This window comes from Zingiber officinale, chromosome 1A, assembly GCF_018446385.1.
Source record: "Zingiber officinale cultivar Zhangliang chromosome 1A, Zo_v1.1, whole genome shotgun sequence".
NCBI classification, from domain to species: domain Eukaryota; kingdom Viridiplantae; phylum Streptophyta; class Magnoliopsida; order Zingiberales; family Zingiberaceae; genus Zingiber; species Zingiber officinale.
The window spans coordinates 53,437,389-53,450,654 of record NC_055987.1 but is presented as its reverse complement, the minus strand read 5'-3'; the positions used below and the strand labels follow the sequence as shown (position 1 = coordinate 53,450,654).

At 40.0% G+C, this 13,266-nt stretch overlaps 1 non-coding gene across 1 annotated transcript; it reads right to left on the bottom strand.

Moving 5' to 3' along the window:
* Positions 1-12,830: 12,830 nt before the first annotated feature.
* LOC122039311 lies at positions 12,831-12,936 on the bottom strand. Its single transcript, XR_006128161.1, has one exon. It is a non-coding gene; the product is annotated as a small nucleolar RNA R71 (small nucleolar RNA).
* Positions 12,937-13,266: the final 330 nt, after the last annotated feature.

Below are 13,266 nucleotides of genomic sequence, written 5' to 3'. Positions count from 1 at the left end.
CCCCTACCCATGATCTAACCATCGCGAGGGTTCCATTGCGATCTAACAGCACCTTAGCCCGCTGTCCCAAAAAGTTTTGGGGCGAAAATTGGCCGTTTTGGAAAAATCTTCCCGGTAGCGGAAGCCTACAAGCGCCGAAACACTTGTGCTTCGCTTCTACGAGAAAATTACCCATAAAAACTATAAAAACATAAATTCACAGAAAGTTTACAGATCTATATTTTTCATAAAAATACGAATCTAAACTCGTACTCGCTTCGCAGGTGGCTCTGATACCAGTGTTGGATATTTCGGGCCGCGAAAACCGCTTTTTCACGTCGTGGAAACCCCGAATCACCCATGCCACTGGATCTCGTGCAAAGAAAAATTTCTAAAACTACGAATACGAGTTTCACAATCCAGATTTAAAGTAGATAAGATTTATACCTTGAAGCGTTCCCTCGCAAATCCAGCTCGTCCAACGGTACGACGGATCTCGAAGTTGTCAACGTTGACAACTCTCTAGTGATATCCACACAAACAAGAAGTGTTCTCTAACACTCAAGGATGGAGAAGAGAGCACCACAAGTGTGCTATCACTTCTTGGGCTCTCGGGTAGGATTTAAAAGAGAGAAAAGAGAGAAAGCAAAAAGGAATCTTATACACTCACTAGTAGTATCCTCCCTTTGTGACCTTCACTTTCCCTTATTCTCTTGGAACACAACTCACACACCTTCTCCTTCCATGAAATCTCACGGCAACAGCAAGCAAAGAGGAGGAAGAAGCTAGGAAAAGGAGAAGCAATTTACCACACATCAATGCCACAAAAATGAAAACTCCCTTTTCTTTATGTGGCCGGCCACACAAGAGTAACTCCTCATTTAATGTGGCCGGCCACATTAAATGGATGAGTGTAACCTCTTGATCTCCCTTGATGATGTGGAGATGATGTGGCAAGGTTAGTCATGCCATGTAGGATGAGTCAACCTTCATGATGTGGCAATACATCATGTCAAACTTGATGTTTCAACTTCCATTTGGTCAAGTCAAAATTGACCAATTCTCTTCCTTTGTGAGTTAAATCCAACCTTTGATTCAAGTCAACTTTAATTTAATGAATCTCAATTCATTAATATAAATTGACTCAATGAATCAAATTTAAATTAGACTCATTTAACAATTGAATCTAATTGAGTCTAACTCAATAAGTCTAATTTGAATTAATCCAAATCCAATCTTTGGTGCGTCATATGAACCTAATCCAATTGGTTCATCATATGAACCTAATCTCCATCCACTTGTTCTTTGTGTGTGACCCAATAGGTTCTTGTAACGTTGGCAATGTTTCTAAACTCCTTTAGAAACATAAACAATGAGCGGCATCTAGCAATACATCATTGCTACCCAAGTTACAAGAATGATGAGATCCAACATCACCTTGTGACTACTAATTGTGACTCCTCACAATATGTGACATTGTCCTTCTATCCTTGACATCTAGATTGATCAATGTGAGGCATAGACCATGTCATCCTCTAATAAATCTAAATCTTGAACTCCAAGTAGACTTACTCGATCAAATGAGCTCAACATCTCATGTTGACTCATTTGGGCATGGCCATGCTCTTCGTGGTCTAACTCTATCAAGAATACCGATGTCGCTCCCGTCATATGGGAGGGATAGATCCCATCTACATCACTCACATCTCTCTGCATAATTCGTTATATACCCAGTAATCGCCTTTATAGTCCACCCAGTTACGGGGGTGACGTTTGATGAAACCAAAGTACATAACTCCTTATGTAGGGAACCATGGTGACTTCAGGTCTAAGGACCAATAGTCATACTAATAGTCACATGAGAAAGTATATGACACTCATATAACGATCCATGATACTTTCTCATGGCGGGTCATTCTGTATACATTCTCCAATACATACCCATGTGTCAACTTGATATCTCCATATCCATGACTTGTGAGATCAAGTCATCGAGTTGACCTATATGTTAGTCTTATTGCATTAACATTGTCCCTGAATGTTAATACTCGACTAGGAATGATTAAGAGTAGTGTTCCCTATATCATCTCACTATCGATTCAACCAATCGATTGATATAGATAAGAACCTTCTACTCAAGGACGTTATTATACTTAATTTATTTGGCACCAATACAAGTAAGTATATTAACCAAAAAATCAAATACCTTTATTTATATAGAATATGATACAATAAGTCCAAAATAGAATCATCAAATGATTGGCTCTATTGCTCTAGCTAACAAATACTACACATGCTCATCTAATAGCAAAAGATTCAAGACCCGCTGAAATGATAAACATGTAAAGCTTGTTCAAAACTTATACTTTCATACTTCAGAATAATAAGTTTAACTGAACTGATACATAAGCCGAGCTAAACTGATGCTAGGCTAATGCTGAATCTGAACTGTATTCATGTAATGCCCCAAATTTTCTCAATTAGAGTCCTAAAAGTGATTTAAAAATATTTTAAAATACTATAGAAATATTCTAGGGATTTTTAGAAATTTTTGGAGTATTTTTATGTAATTTTTGGAGGTCGTTTGGTATTTTTCGAAGCCGAGATTCGAACCTGAAACCTCCGACCGAACCAAGCTTTAAGCGGATCCAGTTGACCAAGTGTGCCAGCGAGCATTGCTGATTAAAGAAGGAGAAAAGTTTATTTAAGCAGTGGTTAGTTAATAACACGAAATAATAGGAAGGAAAAAGGTTGTAGCCGAGATTTGAATCCACGAGCCAAGCTGTAACCCATGAGCGACTGACCAAGCGTTCACGCGGCCAGTTCTGTTTAGAAAAGGATAACAAATTTATTTAAAGAAGTTAACAGAATATTGAGTATTAAAAGGAGAACTTAGGTGTTAATTGTCGTGACCTAATTTCAAAACCTCTCCCCTTTCTTCTTCTCTCTCGCACAGCGTCGGGCTCTTCTCGGGCAGAAACGGAATGAAGCCCTAGCTTCATCTCCGGCATCTGGACGAAGGGGATTTCCGCGAGCTCTTCTCGGATTTGAGCTCCTCTCGTTAAGAAGGACTCGTGAGCACGAAGAAGAGGCTACGATTTCAAGAGACCCGAACCCTAGAAGCCTTTGTCTCCTTCGGCTTGAATCCAAGAATCGTGGTAAGTGCTTACTCACCTGCGGTAAGATAGTTTCGAGCCTTTGATTTAGACTTTCTCTTGTTTTGTGAATGTGCCATGAGGAATTTTGGATTTCCAGGAGTTTCGTTTTGTTTCCGAATTCTGTTATGGAGATTGTTGTTTAGGGCTTGCTGCCGTGGGTTTCAAACAAAGAACATGAGAGGGATTAGTATGTTGAGAATGTAAGTTTAGGTAACTTGGTTTTCCTTCGCTCCTTGCCGTGGTACAAAACCTGAAGCAGGATTGTTACTTTTTGTTGGGTTCCAGTAGCAAATTCTATACTATTTGTAATTGTACACATTGCTATGTGTTCATTGGGTTCTTCAGGATTTGGATTTCGGGTTTTTCCTTCTGTACAGCAGTGGGTGGCTGCATTTCATTTGATTGGGTGTGTAGCAGCTTGCAAGAGATGAGTTTAAGAATGCAAATCATTAGATAAGCGATGTTTAGAGTATTAGTGGTTATAACTTAACTTTAAATGACACAGAATATTGATAGGTTCTGCTGTAGAATAGATAATATAATGTCTTTAAACGGGTATACACTGTTGCATGGTTGGGTGAGCATGTCGTGGGGTATCACAGTTAGTATAGATAGCATTTTTAAGTATCATAGCTTTGTATCACAGTTTATTTTTAGCATTTCAGAATTTAGATTTCTTTTGCATATCAGTTATAGATCTTTTTGTTGAATTATTAGAGCATGAAATGGTGTAAATTGGAGTATATAGTTTAGTTTCATTATGTTGCACCTTAGTTTGATTTTTCCTTGCCATTAGTTATACATGAGAAAATCCAATTAGATCTCTAGTATAGTACATGAGTAGATTTTTCCTTGTTGTGCATTATGTTTTTATGTATGCAAATTTGGTTTGGCATGTCATGAGTTTTATGCCTTAGTTTGGGTGCATGTGTTATAGACAGATAATTTAGTTTTAGTTCTTAAAGTATGCAATTTTACATTTTACAGTTTTAGTTTTGTTTAGCATTGCAGTTCTAGATTAAAACATGCAATTTAATATAGTGCAGATTTTTATAAGTATTGTACGCAAGATTTTTATAAGTATTGTTTGTAGATTTTGATAAGTGTTGCATGCAGAACTCCAATCTTAGAACAGATTTTTATTAAGCCTAATATGCAGAATTTTATTAGCATAGTAGGCAGATTTTTGGTTTAATCACTTTAAAGTAAGAATATGCTTAAACATTTCAGTTTCTTTTTAAAGAAGCATTCTTTTAGAAGTATTAACAAGTATAAGAAAGATAAAGAAAAGCAAGAAAAAGGCCAAGGCCGTAAGTAGATCCCAAAGTCAAGACTTTAGGGATTTTTGGCACACAAGGTGTTTGTTAAAATGCCGAGGCATTATATATTAGAAGTATAAAAAGATAACAAGTATTTTACTTTTATCAGTGGCAACTGTGCTGGACTCTCAGTTGTCCTTGGGTTGGGCTCCCATAGTCGTCCGTAGGTTTAGATAACCTAGTAGTAACGGCACGGCCGACGGTCGACGGTCGACGACCCGAGGGTCGCCAAATGGGCCGCCAAATGGGTCGAGTCGTTACAATAGTAAACCCTACTAGATTCGGGACTAGATACCTTGGGTCTAGTTAGGGATACGCGCATAGCAAGTACAGTTGTCGGGCCCAAGAAGAAATTTGATTATTATTTTGAAGTATTATAAATATAAGTTTTTGAACAAGTAAAGTAAGTTTTACATAAGTATAAAAGTATTAAAGAAGAAGTTTTTAAACAAGTGAAATAAAAGAATAAGTTTAGAACAAATGAAATAAGTTTCATTTTGTTTTAAAAGTAGCAAGTTGAGTTTCCTTTTATGCTAACATGTTATTTAGATTAGCTTACTGTTCTTTGCTATTTTCTGAGCATGAGTAGCTTTACTTGTTTAGCATTTCAACCTGTTTGATTTCTTTATTATTAGATGAGCATGAGTAGTCCTCAGTAAGTAATCAATTAGATCATGTTATAGATATATGTACATGCATATCGAGATTTTGTGAGTTAGATAGCGCTTACTAAGCATTTTGCTTATAGTTTGCATTTCCTCTTACTGCTGATACAGAAAAAGAAAAGTTTTAGCAAAGGAAGGCGACAAGGAGGTGTTCAAGGATGTGTGATGCCAGGACTATGGAAGAGACTTTGGATATTATTAAGTTTCCGCTTTTTAGGGGTTGATAAACAATTGAGTTGTACTTTAGTTCATGTCATTTGAGATTGTATTTTATACTTTATATCATTTGAGTTCATCTTTGTCTTTGATTGCATGCTGAGATGAATCTTGTTTAATAAGCAGTTATTTTGGTGTTTGACCTTTATTAAACTGCGTGAGAGTTTGTTATATGTTCCAGCCATCTGTGGCTGATGTATATTATGTTTGTATTCCAGTTTAAGGTCACCGGTACAGGGGAGACTCTACCGAAATTTTTTGGGAGAGACTCCTCGTGGTTTCGATCATACCGATTTAGTAGAATTAGTAGTTAAGTAATGGACACCCTTAGAGAGTAGTAGTAGTAGTAAGAAGGGTGGTCGTTACAGTTGGTATCAGAGCAGTTCCCATTCTCCAGCATCACACATCAGCACCATCTTTGCCGTCTTCAAGCAAGAAAGTATTTAAGTTTTCCTTTTATGCATTCTTTATTATTTGCAGTATAGAGTAATTGCTTATATGCGCTTTAGTAAAATAGAAGTTTTGTTTCTCTTATATTCATATACATAAGTATGTTTAGAAAGGATAGAGAAGATATCAAGCTTTCCAAGGACCACTAATGGGTACGATACGATATGAATAATAGAGGACCGAGAAGTTAAGTGACTAAGGAACAAAGAGTACCATTAATGAAAGTCATTTAGAACCAGAAGCACGAGGATGTTACTTAGGAGCGTGAGGACAGTATGAGACAGAGATATCCTGTAACGCCCGAAAATTCTCAAAATAATTATTAGAAATATCCTAGTATTTTTATGAAATTTTAGGATATTTTTACATAATTTTTAGAGTAGCGGAGGTAGAAAAAATAAATGGAATCATAAAATAGCCTACGCGGGAATTGAACCCGAGACCTATTGGATCCTACGACATATAGCGGACTCCAGTAACCAAGTGAACCCAGCAGGGCTGTGCTGAAAGAAAAGGGAGGCAATTAAATTTATATTAGAGTTGGGTCGAATTACCCACTTAATATAAATAGGAAATTTAAGTGAGGAATTGTTATTTTCTTAAACGAGAAAACCTTTCCCTCACCCTAGCCACGCCGCCCCCTTCTCCTCTTCTTCTCTCGGCGCCAACCACATGCACACCTAGGGTTCCATCCCTAGGGTCATAGGGGTACTTTTCGGCGACGACTCCGACACGAGGACGCTCCCCTCCGCGAGAGGAACGCATAGACGCGAGAAGATCGTCGAAGAGATCTCTCCTCCGGAAAACCTAGCGATTAGATTTGTAAGAAAGTCCGAACAGGAGGTAAGAAACCCCTCACCTGCAGTATAAGTAGCTTCCATATGAATTTATGCTTCAGTTTAATAGTATGTAGATTTCTGGCACAAAGGATGCGAATTAGCGCACACCAGGTGTCCGATTAAATTGTTAGCATAGTTAAAATGCAACTTAGGCATTTTGGTAGTTTAGATAAATGAAATAGCAGCATTTTTATAGCTCATTTAGTCTTGCTACAACTATTACAGGACTAGATGTCCAATGGGTGGGCTCCCACAGTCGCCTCTAGGTTTAGATAACCTAGTTCTGGGTTTAGACAACCTAGTAAAAGCAAGACAAGAATTATTAGCTTATGTTCAGTATTTTACTTTCTTAGTGGCATTGTACTGGATTAGATATCCATTGGGCTGGGCTCCCATAGTCGTCCCTAGGTTCAGATAACCTAGTAACCCTACTAAATTCGGGACTTGCAAACCCGGGTCTAGTTAGGGATGCGCGCATAGCACGTACAGTTGCCGGACCCAAACAGCAGCATGATTATTATTTTAATCTATTTATGAAAATAGTTTTCAAAACATCACAAATAGTTATGTGGATTCAGTACAGCTTTAGCATTAGTTTAGAATTAACTTAGTTCAGTTTGTGTATCAGTTCAGTTTTCTATTGATACAATATGCTAGTTTATGTTAGCACTTATTGCCATGACTAGTTTGTTTGTATGGCATGCTATGCCCTTACATGTTCAGTATTCGTATGTTTCAAATAGCATGTTTTAAAAACATAAATTGCATCGTATGCATGTTTTAGTGAGATAGATGGTTTCTTACTAAGCTCTCAAGCTTACAGATACTATTTTCCTTATACTGCAGATAAAGGTAAAGGGAAGATGGACTAGCGGAGGCTGGAGGTCAATGCAACAGTGAAGATGTGTGTGGATGGAACCTGGAATAAAGATCTTGGAGAAATTAGCAAACTAAGACTTTAGTTTTCATATAATGTTATTTTCTGCATTTCTAGTTATTTTAATGCCTTGACTCATGAAAGACTTGCTTAGATTGTTAGTATTTATGCTCATAATCCTAGTTATGTGTTATATTAGTATGTTTCCCAGTTGTTTTAGAACTTGTATGTGTGATTGAGGCACGAAACAGTGCTGAAATCAGACTTCTGGTACGAAATCAGAAACCCCAATCGATCGGCCGATCGATTGGAGGCTTCTCAATCGATCGGCCGATCGATTGAGAAGTTTGTACCGCGAACAGTAAGCTCCTGGATCGATCAGCCGATCGATCCGGATGCCTTTTGTCGTGAACAGAAAGCCTTGAGATCGATCACTGGATCGATTGGCCAGTCTGGATCGATCATCCGATCGATCCCGAATATTGCCTCGATCACAGTAGCGTGCTGGATCGATCACTGGATCGATCCAACCTAAGTTCCGCATACAGTAGCATGCTGGGTCGATCACTGGATCGATTAGACCATTCCAATCGATCCATGGATCGATTGGGAGTCCTGACAACAGCCGGAAGACCCTTAGTTCAGTTTCTTGACCATGGGTGATGTAAAATATGTCATGAATAGTTAGATTACACCCCTTAACACATATAGAATAAAGAAATGATAAGAGCTTAGCAAAGTTTTAATTAGTACAACTTCCGTATCTAGATTTAGTGATGGTCATGGATATAGTTTAGCACAGCATAATGTGACGGTCCGGCCTTACAGCTTAGTTAGAAGGCGGGTCGTTACAGAGTGGTATCAGAGCAGGAAGTTCCATACTCCCTTCACACACATCAGCATTGAACCTGCAGCTTCCAAGTAAGAACGCCTCTCCTCTTACTTATGTTTTCTTACTGTCATGTTTATAGATAGCTAAAGCATGTTGATATATGATAGTGTTTAACATGGTTGATTATAGTAAATAGTTAAATGTGATAGTATTAGTTATCTATGTCCTCTTTTCCCTTAGAAATGACAAGAGGACGCCCAGCTAGAAGGGCACCAGCTACTGAGCCCCAGCACGAGGTAGGCAGTTCAGAGCCTCCCCCAGACCTTACAGCATTAGTGGCTCAGTTACAGCAGCAGCTAGCTGAACAGCAACAGGAGATAGCCACCTTAAAGGCTAATCAGCAGAATACTCCCACAGTCACCCCGGAACCAAACTTAGCAACGCCAGTAGTCTTAGAGGTTCCACCTGTCCAGCCTACAACACCAGTAGCCCCAGCAACAGAGGCAAGAAGAGAAGCCTATCTGATCCAGTGGCAGAGAGTCAAGCTAGAGAATTTCTCAGGCACTAGTGAACCATGGGATGCTCAGGCCTAGTTCAAAACACTGGAGAGTACGATGGAGCTTCTGGACTGGCCAGAACATGAGAAGGTGAAGTGCGCCTCCTTCTGCTTGACAGGAGATGCACGTATGTGGTGGGAGAGAATTAGAGCGAAGCGCCCAGTAAACCAGATGACATGGGCTGACTTCGAGAAAGAATTCTTCGAGGAGTTCTTTCACATGCGGGTCACGAACCGCCACTACGACGAGTTCACTGAGTTTCGTCAGGGCAACCTATCAGTTGAGGAAGCCGTGAAGAAATTCAATAGATTGGCTCGTCTATGCCCTGAACTAGTCAGCACAGAAAAAGAATGAGTTCGGTTGATGGTTAAGATGCTGAGGACGGAAATAGCAATGAACGTGGCTGGCAGCGTTCATAGGCCGCAAACCACCGAGGAACTAGTCAGCAGTGCTCTGACCACCGAGCACTACCAGAATAATATCAAGCAGCAGAATCAAGTCCTCTCAGAGTCCAAAGGGCAAGGAGGCTCAAGTACTCAGAAATAACAGGGCCACAGCTCTAACTGGAAAGGTAACTCCAACAACAAACGCAAACCAGGGAGTTACCCAAAGGGAGGACCAGCCAGCAAACAGCCTAGTTATCCCAAATGTGCTACTTGTGGGAAATTTCACCCAGGAGTTTGTCGCAAGGGCACACGAGGATGCTTTGAATGTGGACAAGAAGGGCATATGGCTAAGCAATGCCCGAACAAGACAAGTCTTCCTCAACCACAGCCGATACAGTATGGAGGCCAGCCAGCACAGCTACATCAGATGCAGGCCGTTTTAGATGGTCCACACATCAGCCAGGGCAGACTAGAAGCCCCTCCAGCTACGACTAATGCGAGGATTTACTCACTCACCAGAGAGGACGTAGCAAATGCCTCGACAGTTGTTACAGGTCAGATTAGTATACTACAGCAAAGTACAACTGTCTTATTCGATACTGGGGCAACCCATTCTTATATATCCAGGGCATTTGCCGAAAAGTTAGCGATACCTCCAGAGGTACTCAGTAGCCAATTTTTGACGACGCAACCTTCAGGAGAAATTATGACATCCACGCACTGGCTCAGAGCAGTGCCAGTCGTTATAGCAGATAGAGAACTCTTTTGTGATCTGATAGTGCTAGAAATGACTGATTATGATGTCATCTTTGGAATAGACTTCCTGATCAGATACGGTGCCTCTATAGAGTGCCGTAACCAGAAAGTCGTATTCCAACCGGAAGCAGAAGTACAGTTCAAGTACATCGGAGAACCAAAGAGAAAGACCAAGAAGTTTCTCTCAGCTCTAAGAGCACAGAAATTAATGGATTCAGGATGTACGGGATTCCTAGCACATGTAGTCAATACCAGACAGGACAAGGACCAATAGCTAGTAGAGGTCTGAGTCGTATGTGACTACCCAGCAGTCTTCCCTGAGGAGTTACCAGGTCTAGCACCAGACAGGGAGATTGAATTTGAGATAGAACTCAATCCCGGTACAAATCCAATCTCCAAGGCACCCTACCGCATGGCTGATGTGCGAAGATTATATACTCTTTTATGCATGTTTTTACGCACATTTACATACTTTGAGCATGCTTGATCTATGCATTTTTATACTTCCAGCTTTCCTTTTAGCATATTTACTCTTTTGGTTCGGAGATCTGCTTTTTGTGCATTTTCTGTACACAGGAGTCGATTTGGTGAAGAATCTACATCTTTGGGCATGCATTGGAGGAAACGAAAGGAGAAAGCACCGGGCCGTGTACCTCACACGGCCATGCACTGGGATGGAGCTCGGGCCGTGTGGAGTTTGGCACCAACAGAAGAGGAAGATGACATGGCCGTGTGGACCTCGCACGGCCGTGTCAAGATTTGAAGCCAACCAGAGCAGAAGCCTTACATGGTCGTGTGGATCTACACGGCCGTGTGAGACTTCCAGAGACCAAGCAGGCTGTGGCCGTGTGCACCACACGGCCGTGTAGCATTTCCAGAGAGCAGAAGGGTTCTGGCCGTGTGGAGTCACACGGCCGTGCAGGTTTGGCAGAGAGGGAACTGGACATGGCCGTGTGAATCTCACACGACCGTGTCACGGGGCCGTGTGGCGCCCGATTCCCTCCTCTATTTAAACCCTTCTTCATGAATTGAAAGGGGATCTCTCCCCCTTTGGGAGAAAGCAAGATTTGGTGGTTTCCTCCCATTCTTGGGAGGATTTCTGGGCGATTCTAAGGGAGATCTCGACGATTTCGACTCCGGAGCGAGGTTTGGATCCGAAGACGAGTCTTCTTCGTAGATAAGTTTTCTCTTTCCCCCTCTTCTTGATTTCTTGGATTGGGGATTTAAGAAATGCTTGTAATCTCTATTTCTTCGGATTTTCTTCCTCGATTCATGGAGTAGATCTTGTATTCCAGGATTAAGGGAGTATTTGTATGATGGATTGATGTATTCTCTTATGGATTTGCCATTTTCTTGTTTCAATGACATTGTCTTGCTTGTATCAATTAGATCTTGAATGATTAATAATGATTTGTGCTTAATTCTCATTCTTGATTGATTGTTTGGATTTCTTGTGGACTTTGTAAAGATAAACTCTCACTCGATCATCCGAGGGATCCACGTGACAGGTGCAAGCCCGTGTAAGGACGTTTGAGAGATAATCTTGAAGAGGAAATGGGAATATTCAAGAGAGTAGGATGGATCTTGTGATTAGTTTCTTGTATCTTGATAGATTAATAAGTTGTGGGCTTCTATGTTGATATCCGAGGAAGGCATAGTAATAGGTGCGCTTCTGTGTAAGGACAACGTAGGTTCATGTCTAATTAATCCTATTTGGATACATTTCTCAGTCCTTAGCCGGTTGTCTATTGCAAGAGAGAACCGACAACTTTCTACATGTTTGGCAATTGAGGGATAAGAATTGGTGAATCATTTACATTCAAGAAATCTTACAAAGAAACCGAAACTCCTAGAATCTCCCTTTAGCATAATCCAAAACACTAAACTCTTGTTTGTTGATCTTTAAGATTAGATTTGTTTACCTTTACTTTGCTTTTGAAACGATTGGATAGTTGCTTAGCTAATTAGCATTGAGACATTTCTAGTGCTTATTCCAGTCCCTGTGGATACGATAATCTTTTATATTACTTGCGACATTTCCGTACACTTGCGGAGAGCGAACAAGTTTTTGGCGCTGTTGCCGGGGACTGCTCTATAACATTAGGAATTATCAATTGAGTTAGACTAAACATAACATTTGTTTTCCTTTCATATTGCATAGTTGTAACTAATCAGTAGATTTCTGTTTTTACTTTCTTCTATAACTTTCACTTCTTGTTAATTCTTTTTGTACAAATTCAATTCTGCATTTTTGATTCTTCTAATTTTCTTTTTGTGTCGAATTGCTATCTGCTATCTTGTTCTTGTATATGCGAAGATCTAACTTTGCAGGGGAATTCTTTCCTTTTGACCCTGAGATTAATAGAACTTTCCATAAAAGAAGAATTCTGCAAAGGCAAATTGAAGAACAGGAACATTTGAATATGTCAAATAGACCACTTAAGGATTATGCAGCACCCTTTGCGAGAGGTTTTCGATCTAGTATTTCAAGACCTTCAGTGGAAGCTAATAACTTTGAGATCAAACCCGCAATTATATCTATGGTGCAGCAGAACCAATTTGGCGGAGGACCTCATGAGGACCCTAATCAACACTTAGAGGTCTTTTATGAAATATGTGGTACCATGAAAATGAATGGAGTTCCTTCAGATGCAGTTAGATTATTATTATTTGGGTTTTCTTTAAGAGATAGGGCAAAGCAATGGCTGACTTCTTTGGCCCCTAATAACATCACCACTTGGGAGCAGTGTGAGCAACAGTTTCTTGATAAGTTCTATCCACCAAGCAAAACAGCTCATATGAGGAATTTAATTGCAAGCTTCAAGCAAACCGACTCAGAATCTCTTTTTGAAGCATGGGATAGATATAATAGTATGCTCAGACAATGCCCACATCATGGGTTGGAAAGATGGTTAGTGTTGCATACTTTTTACAATGGTATCAATTATTATACCAAAGTGTCCCTTGATTCAGCTGCTGGAGGGGCACTTATGTACAAAAGCTTAGATGAAGCCGAAGAAATCATTGAAAGTGTAGCACAAAATCATCATCAATGGGCAAATGAAAGAAGTGGTGGCTATTCCTCTGTAAACCCAACAATTAAAGCATCAGGGAAGTTTGATGTAGATGTAGTCAATCTTTTGTCTGAAAAATTGGACGCTCTTACAAAGAAATTTGAGAATATGGGGACTAGTGCTAATATGGTCAATGCTATTAGTACATCTTGTGAAGT